Here is a 9,686-nt window from a genome sequence, read left to right as displayed (position 1 = left end):
TGTTATGATCTGATCTCCATGTTATCTCTCTCTCTTTCTCTCTCTCTTTCTCTCTCTTTTTTTCTCTCTCTCTATCTTTCTCTCTCTCTCTCTCTCTCTTTCTCTCTCTTTTTCTCTCTCTCTCTCTCTCTGTCTCTCTCTCTCTCTCAGAGGTGAGCGGGGAGTCCCAGGCGTTCTCCTGCTCTCTGTGTCCGTTCTCCTACACCTCCCAGACGTTCCTCCACAAGCACGTAAAGAGATGCCACCATGAGGAGTACGTCAGACTGCTGAGGGTAGGAGTGATCAGACCAGAGACGTCTTCCAGAGGCCCAAAACTGCCCCCCACCACCTCACACACCCCCCTCCCTCCTTCCAGAGGCCCACAACCGCCCCCCACCACCTCAGACACCCCCCTGCCCCCCAACCGCAAACAGAGACACACAGACAAACCTGGACCTCACCACTGTGATCTGTGTGGGAGGGGCTTCACTACAAAGAGTCATCTCATCAGACACCAGCGCATTCACACTGGAGAGAAGCCTTTTCTCTGCTCCCAGTGTGGTAAGAGCTTCAGTGACCCAAGTACTCTAAAGAAACACCAGCTCACTCACACTGGAGAGAAGCCTTTTCTCTGCTCCCAGTGTGGGAGGAGCTTCACTCAGTCACAACATCTGTCTCAACACCAGCTCACTCACACTGGAGAGAAGCCTTTTCTCTGCTCCCAGTGTGGTAAGAGCTTCAGTGACCCAAGTACTCTAAAGAAACACCAGCTCACTCACACTGGAGAGAAGCCTTTTCACTGCTCCCAGTGTGGGAAGAACTTCAGCCTGTCAGGTGATCTAAAGAAACACCAGCTCACTCACACTGGAGAGAAGCCTTTTCACTGCTCCCAGTGTAGTAAGAGCTTCAGTAAGTCAAGTAATCTAAAGAGACACCAGCGCACTCACACTGGAGAGAAGCCTTTTCACTGCTCCCAGTGTGGGAGGAGCTTCAGTGACCCAAGTACTCTAAAGAAACACCAGCTTACTCACACTGTTGTTTAAGTTGTTTAAGATGTTAAAGTTGTTAAAGTTAAAGTTGTTAAAGATGTTAAAGTTGTTTAAGATGTTAAAGATGTTAAAGTTGTTAAAGATGTTAAAGTTGTTAAAGATGTTAAAGTTGTTTAAGATGTTAAAGATGTTAAAGTTGTTAAAGATGTTAAAGTTGTTAGAGTTGTTTAAGTTTAAAGTTGTTAAAGTTTAAGATGTTAAAGTTGTATTTATACTTTCTACCTTTTTGTACATAATATAGTGATATGATTAGAACATGTACGTTTTTAAAAATATTGTTCATTAATTATGTTAATTTATATAACAGATGATATTTAATGAATATGTTTGTAAGAAAAATTAAATACTGTACATAATACAGCTGAATATCCACCCCATCCAGTGGATCACTGACTTCCTCACCAACAGAAGGCAGGATGTCAGGATGGGCCCTCACCTGTCTCAGCCCTGCACAGTTAACACCGGTGCTCCTCAGGGCTGTGTGCTCTCCCCCCTGCTCTACTCCCTGTACACCAACGACTGTACCTCTGGTGACACATCTGTCAAGACCATCAAATATGCAGATGACACCACCATGGTTGGCCTCATCACTGATAATGACGAGACCGCCTACCGGAGGGAGGTCGGCTGCCTGGTGTCCTCGTCTGCAGCCAATAACCTGGAACTCAACAACACCAAGACAGTGGAGGTGATTATGGACTTCCGGAAAAAGGCCCCAACTGACTCTCCACTGGTCACCAATAACTCCCCTGTCACAATAATGGATGAATTGCAAGTTTCTGGGCACTACCATCTCCAACAAACTAAAATGGGATAACAACATCACCCATTTAGTTAAAAAAGGCCAGCAGCGCTTGTTCTTACTCCGGCAGCTGAAGAGACTCCACATCAGTCGTCACATCCTGGTCCAGTTCTACAGGGCCGTCATAGAGAACATCCTAACATCTTCCATCACTGTCTGGTACGACTCTGCGTCTGCCCGATCCAAGGCCAAGCTACAAAGACAGCTGAGCGGATCATCGGCTGCCCCCTGCCTCCCATCACAGACCTCCATAGCTCCAGATCACTGAAGAGAGCACGCAAGATTGTGGCTGTCCCCTCACATCCAGCTCACAGCTTGTTTGAACTACTCCCTTCTGGACAGCGGTACAGGGCCACCAGGTCAAAAACATCACGCCACTTGAACAGTTTTTTCCCCAAAGCCATAGCCCTCCTCAGTCCTCAATAACTCCTGATCATTGCACCTTGCACTTTACATGTTCTTGCACTAAGTTGTACAGTATATTTATTCATTCATATTGGTACTGTATATTTTGTCTTGAGTATTGTTGTATTGTCGTCTTGTTGTTGTATGTACTGCCTCTGTGTCCTGTGTACTAGCCTGTTCAGCATGGTAGAATACCAAGTCATGTTCCTAGTGCACTGCACATGGCGAATACAGTTGAATTGAATTGAAATGGTTTGTAAAGTTTTGATGTGACAATAACTTGTCTTCATTTTCTGTTGGTGTTCTTGAGTGTTCTGTTATATGTTTGTTTTTGAATTCTAGGATTTATAATAATAATAATAATAATAATAAACTTTATATAGCACCTTTTATCAATTACATCTTTGTTTATTTCTATAATTCGTATGGTCGTCTTGACCCAGACGTTATTATTACGATACAGACTCCAATATGGTGTGCGCTGCCATCTAGTGGTCTACATGTGAAGCTGTCATTGACAGCAACACTGTTGAAAGTATGTTACTGTCCAGCACCCTTTCTTTCTACATTGTATAAGTAATGGCAGTGCTGTTGGTGAGTTTTGCACATAGTGAACATAAATATTTGAGACAATGAAACAAACAAGACTAATACAAACACAGGCAGCTGAATTAGCCCCCTCATCCCAATGACACAAGACCCAGGCTGTCCAGACAGGCGCCCCCTACTGGTCAGAGGTCACAAATCCTCCAATTGAAGCAAGTGTTGCAATCTGACCAGTCACCATAGTATTCACCATATAGAACACAGTCTAGGTGCACTTTATGTATGTTTGTTGATGCACAGGATTCATCAGAGCAATTGCGCGTCATCTCCCTGTCACCAAAACGAGCACGCCCCTTTTTAGGTGATAGAAGAGTAGAAGTTTGACTGGCGGTCAATGGGAATTTCTGGTCTTTGCTACTTTAATCCGACACAATAAAAAAAAACGTATTGCTTTTTAGATATTAGATGCACACATTTTTTAGAATAACAGCTATGAAGTTTTTATTATTGATGACATCATAATAGGCTTGTTACAACTGGGAGAGTGCTGTCAAATTTTCATCTTAGCATATTAAGCCTATTGCATCATAATAGCTGTCATTGGCTGAGTTTGTAAATTCACTCTGGAAATCTAATGGATGGAATGCCTCTTGTCCAATCAGATTACTTGGTCCCTCTATGACATTGAACCCAGTGTGTGCTTCTTGATATTCTTGTGCTGCCACTTGTTAACTGCCCTTTAGCTGCCCTTGAGCAAGGCACTTAACCCCTAATTGCTCCCGGGAAGCTGACTAACCACCTACCATGGCTTCTAGTTCCATAACACTTCGAAATCGAAATATGAATAAATATGCCAACCAAAAACATTTAGGCCTATAGTAATCTATTCCCTCCTGTCTGCCAGTCCACATTACCTTACTGATGACATATTCCATTTGTGATTACAGACAGATTGTTAATTGAACTGTTGAGCTATGAGTTTACGTGTATGGAGTAGAAATTCACTATAACAGTGCCCTCCAAGTATTGTAATCTGTTTCAGATTGGGTTCGCCATTTAGAAAGTACAAACTGTTTTAAACATCATCCTTTGCATGCAATAGCTGCTTGAAATCTGCAACTGATTGACCAGATGCTGGGTGTCTTTTTAGGTCTTGCATTTACATTACATTTCTGGCATTTAGCAGACACCTTTATCCAAAGTGACTTACAACACATATATTTGTCTAAGTAAGTGAATCATCTATCCATCACTCATCATAATACATTTTAAAAAGTAGTAATCTATGCTATGACCAGGTGCAGCTTAATTAACCGCACAATCAGCAGTGAATCATTTTATTGATACATCAACCATGACACACAAGTGTGTCTCTGAGTCTGAACCCTATGCAGACATACTGTAGTACATACCGCAGACATACTGTAGTACATACCGCAGACATACTGTAGTACATACCGCAGACACCCCTGTAGCTCCTTCAACCCGCTCCTAATTGTAGGTGAAAGAGACTATGTGATCCTAAATAAACTATATGAAAAAACTGTCCTGGACAAGGCTAACAAGATAATCGCAGACCCCCAACATCCGCTCTCCACAGAATACGAAGTTCTCCCCCTAGGTAGAAGGCTTTGCATGCCAAGATGTAATAATAAGCTCTTAAAACTATCATTTGTCCCATTCTCCATTAAACTAATCAATTCGCTCAAGCAGAAACGATGATTAGGACATGATCACCAGCACCTGCACTTTATCTTAGACACCACTTGAAGGGCCATGTGCAATATTCGAAAACACCACTTGAAGGGTTATGTGCAATATATATTTATACCAAATGATGCCATGTCCAGGTGGAAACTGCTGCCAATGTCACTCAATGTTTGCTGCTGTCCTGTTGTTTACTTTGCCTGCTGTATGTTGTATGTATCGTCTCTGTTGCACTTGAAGCATGAAAGTACCATGCCCAAGACAAGTTTCCCCTCGGGGACATTAAAGTATAATCAATCAGTCAGTCAATCAATCAACCCTAACCCTGTAATGGTTGATTCAGCAGATACCCCTGTAGCTCCTTCAATAGATACCCCTGTAGCCCCTTCAATAGATACCCCTGTAGCCTCTTCAATAGATACCCCTGTAGCCTCTTCAATAGATACCCCTGTAGCCCCTTCAATAGATACCCCTGTAGCCTCTTCAATAGATACCCCTGTAGCTCCTTCAATAGATACCCCCTTTAGCCTCTTCAATAGATACCCCTGTAGCCCCTTCAATAGATACCCCCTGTAGCCCCTTCAATAGATACCCCCTGTAGCTCCTTCAATAGATACCCCTGTAGCCCCTTCAATAGATACCCCTGTAGCCCCTTCAATAGATACCCCTGTAGCCTATTCAATAGATACCCCCTGTAGCTCCTTCAATAGATACCCCTGTAGCCCCTTCAATAGATACCCCTGTAGCCCCTTCAATAGATACCCCTGTAGCCCCTTCAATAGATACCCCCTGTAGCTCCTTCAATAGATACCCCTGTAGCCCCTTCAATAGATACCCCTGTAGCCCCTTCAACAGATACCCCTGTAGCCTCTTCAATAGATACCCCTGTAGCTCCTTCAATAGATACCCCTGTAGCCTCTTCAATAGATACCCCTGTAGCTCCTTCAATAGATACCCCCTGTAGCCTCTTCAATAGATACCCCTGTAGCCCCTTCAATAGATACCCCCTGTAGCCTCTTCAATAGATACCCCTGTAGCCCCTTCAATAGATACCCCTGTAGCCCCGTCAATAGATACCCCTGTAGCCCCTTCAATAGATACCCCTGTAGCTCCTTCAATAGATACCCCTGTAGCTCCTTCAATAGATACCCCCTGTAGCCCCTCTTCAATAGATACCCCTGTAGCCCCTTCAATAGATACCCCTGTAGCTCCTTCAATAGATACCCCCTGTAGCCCCTCTTCAACAGATACCCCTGTAGCCCCTTCAATAGATACCCCCTGTAGCCTCTTCAATAGATACCCCTGTAGCCCCTTCAATAGATACCCCTGTAGCCTCTTCAATAGATACCCCTGTAGCCTCTTCAATAGATACCCCTGTAGCTCCTTCAATAGATACCCCTGTAGCCCCTTCAATAGATACCCCTGTAGCCCCTTCAATAGATACCCCTGTAGCTCCTTCAATAGATACCCCTGTAGCCCCTTCAATAGATACCCCTGTAGCTCCTTCAATAGATACCCCTGTAGCCCCTTCAATACCCCTGTAGCCCCTTCAATAGATACCCCTGTAGCCCCTTCAATACCCCTGTAGCCCCTTCAATAGGTACCCCTGTAGCTCCTTCAATAGATACCCCTGTAGCCCCTTCAATACCCCTGTAGCCCCTTCAATAGATACCCCCTGTAGCTCCTTCAATAGATACCCCTGTAGCCCCTTCAATACCCCTGTAGCCCCTTCAATAGATACCCCTGTAGCCTCTTCAATAGATACCCCTGTAGCCTCTTCAATAGATACCCCTGTAGCCCCTTCAATAGATACCCCTGTAGCTCCTTCAATAGATACCCCTGTAGCCTCTTCAATAGATACCCCTGTAGCCCCTTCAATAGATACCCCTGTAGCTCCTTCAATAGATACCCCTGTAGCCTCTTCAATAGATACCCCTGTAGCTCCTTCAACAGATACCCCTGTAGCCTCTTCAATAGATACCCCTGTAGCTCCTTCAGTAGATACCCCCTGTAGCCTCTTCAATAGATACCCCTGTAGCCTCTTCAATAGATACCCCTGTAGCTCCATCAATAGATACCCCTGTAGCCTCTTCAATAGATACCCCTGTAGCTCCTTCAGTAGATACCCCCTGTAGCCTCTTCAATAGATACCCCTGTAGCTCCTTCAATAGATACCCCTGTAGCTCCTTCAATAGATACCCCTGTAGCCCCTTCAATAGATACCCCTGTAGCTCCATCAATAGATACCCCCTGTAGCCCCTTCAATAGATACCCCTGTAGCTCCTTCAATAGATACCCCTGTAGCTCCTTCAATAGATACCCCCATAGCTCCTTCAACAGATACCCCCTGTAGCCCCTTCAATAGATACCCCTGTAGCCTCTTCAATAGATACCCCTGTAGCCCCTTCAATAGATACCCCTGTAGCCCCTTCAATAGATACCCCCGTAGCTCCTTCAACAGATACCCCCTGTAGCCCCTTCAATAGATACCCCTGTAGCCTCTTCAATAGATACCCCTGTAGCCCCTTCAATAGATACCCCTGTAGCTCCTTCAATAGATACCCCTGTAGCCTCTTCAATAGATACCCCTGTAGCCTCTTCAATAGATACCCCCTGTAGCTCCTTCAATAAATACCCCTGTAGCCCCTTCAATAGATACCCCTGTAGCCCCTTCAATAGATACCCCTGTAGCTCCTTCAATAGATACCCCTGTAGCCCCTTCAATAGATACCCCTGTAGCTCCTTCAATAGATACCCCTGTAGCCCCTTCAATACCCCTGTAGCCCCTTCAATAGATACCCCTGTAGCCCCTTCAATACCCCTGTAGCCCCTTCAATAGGTACCCCTGTAGCTCCTTCAATAGATACCCCTGTAGCCCCTTCAATACCCCTGTAGCCCCTTCAATAGATACCCCCTGTAGCTCCTTCAATAGATACCCCTGTAGCCCCTTCAATACCCCTGTAGCCCCTTCAATAGATACCCCTGTAGCCTCTTCAATAGATACCCCTGTAGCCTCTTCAATAGATACCCCTGTAGCCCCTTCAATAGATACCCCTGTAGCTCCTTCAATAGATACCCCTGTAGCCTCTTCAATAGATACCCCTGTAGCCCCTTCAATAGATACCCCTGTAGCTCCTTCAACAGATACCCCTGTAGCCTCTTCAATAGATACCCCTGTAGCTCCTTCAGTAGATACCCCCTGTAGCCTCTTCAATAGATACCCCTGTAGCCTCTTCAATAGATACCCCTGTAGCTCCATCAATAGATACCCCTGTAGCCTCTTCAATAGATACCCCTGTAGCTCCTTCAGTAGATACCCCCTGTAGCCTCTTCAATAGATACCCCTGTAGCTCCTTCAATAGATACCCCTGTAGCTCCTTCAATAGATACCCCTGTAGCCCCTTCAATAGATACCCCTGTAGCTCCATCAATAGATACCCCCTGTAGCCCCTTCAATAGATACCCCTGTAGCTCCTTCAATAGATACCCCTGTAGCTCCTTCAATAGATACCCCCATAGCTCCTTCAACAGATACCCCCTGTAGCCCCTTCAATAGATACCCCTGTAGCCTCTTCAATAGATACCCCTGTAGCCCCTTCAATAGATACCCCTGTAGCCCCTTCAATAGATACCCCCGTAGCTCCTTCAACAGATACCCCCTGTAGCCCCTTCAATAGATACCCCTGTAGCCTCTTCAATAGATACCCCTGTAGCCCCTTCAATAGATACCCCTGTAGCTCCTTCAATAGATACCCCTGTAGCCTCTTCAATAGATACCCCTGTAGCCTCTTCAATAGATACCCCTGTAGCCCCTTCAATAGATACCCCTGTAGCCCCTTCAATAGATACCCCCTGTAGCCTCTTCAATAGATACCCCTGTAGCTCCTTCAATAGATACCCCCTGTAGCCTCTTCAATAGATACCCCTGTAGCTCCTTCAATAAATACCCCTGTAGCCTCTTCAATAGATACCCCTGTAGCCTCTTCAATAGATACCCCTGTAGCCTCTTCAATAGATACCCCTGTAGCCTCTTCAATAGATACCCCTGTAGCCTCTTCAGTAGATACCCCTGTAGCCTCTTCAACAGATACCCCTGTAGCCTCTTCAATAGATACCCCTGTAGCCCCTTCAATAGATACCCCTGTAGCCCCTTCAATAGATACCCCCTGTAGCCCCTTCAATAGATACCCCTGTAGCCCCTTCAATAGATACCCCTGTAGCCTCTTCAATAGATACCCCTGTAGCCCCTTCAATAGATACCCCTGTAGCTCCTTCAATAGATACCCCTGTAGCCTCTTCAATAGATACCCCTGTAGCCTCTTCAATAGATACCCCTGTAGCCTCTTCAATAGATACCCCTGTAGCTCCTTCAATAGATACCCCTGTAGCCTCTTCAGTAGATACCCCCTGTAGCCCCTTCAATAGATACCCCTGTAGCCTCTTCAATAGATACCCCTGTAGCCTCTTCAATAGATACCCCTGTAGCCTCTTCAATAGATACCCCCTGTAGCCCCTTCAATAGATACCCCTGTAGCCTCTTCAATAGATACCCCTGTAGCTCCTTCAATAGATACCCCTGTAGCCTCTTCAATAGATACCCCTGTAGCCCCTTCAATAGATACCCCTGTAGCCTCTTCAATAGATACCCCTGTAGCCTCTTCAATAGATACCCCTGTAGCCCCTTCAATAGATACCCCTGTAGCCCCTTCAATAGATACCCCTGTAGCCTCTTCAATAGATACCCCTGTAGCCTCTTCAATAGATACCCCTGTAGCCCCTTCAATAGATACCCCTGTAGCCCCTTCAATAGATACCCCTGTAGCCTCTTCAATAGATACCCCTGTAGCCTCTTCAGCAGATACCCCTGTAGCTCCTTCAATAGATACCCCTGTAGCTCCTTCAATAGATACCCCTGTAGCCTCTTCAATAGATACCCCTGTAGCCTCTTCAATAGATACCCCCTGTAGCCCCTTCAATAGATACCCCTGTAGCCTCTTCAATAGATACCCCTGTAGCCCCTTCAATAGATACCCCTGTAGCTCCTTCAATAGATACCCCTGTAGCCTCTTCAATAGATACCCCTGTAGCCTCTTCAATAGATACCCCCTGTAGCCCCTTCAATAGATACCCCTGTAGCCTCTTCAATAGATACCCCTGTAGCTCCTTCAATAGATACCCCTGTAGCCTCTTCAATAGAT

Source organism: Nansenia antarctica (genome assembly GCF_963989245.1).
Source record: "Nansenia antarctica genome assembly, chromosome: 20".
Lineage (NCBI taxonomy): Eukaryota > Metazoa > Chordata > Actinopteri > Argentiniformes > Microstomatidae > Nansenia > Nansenia antarctica.
This window is presented reverse-complemented; position numbering follows the sequence as displayed.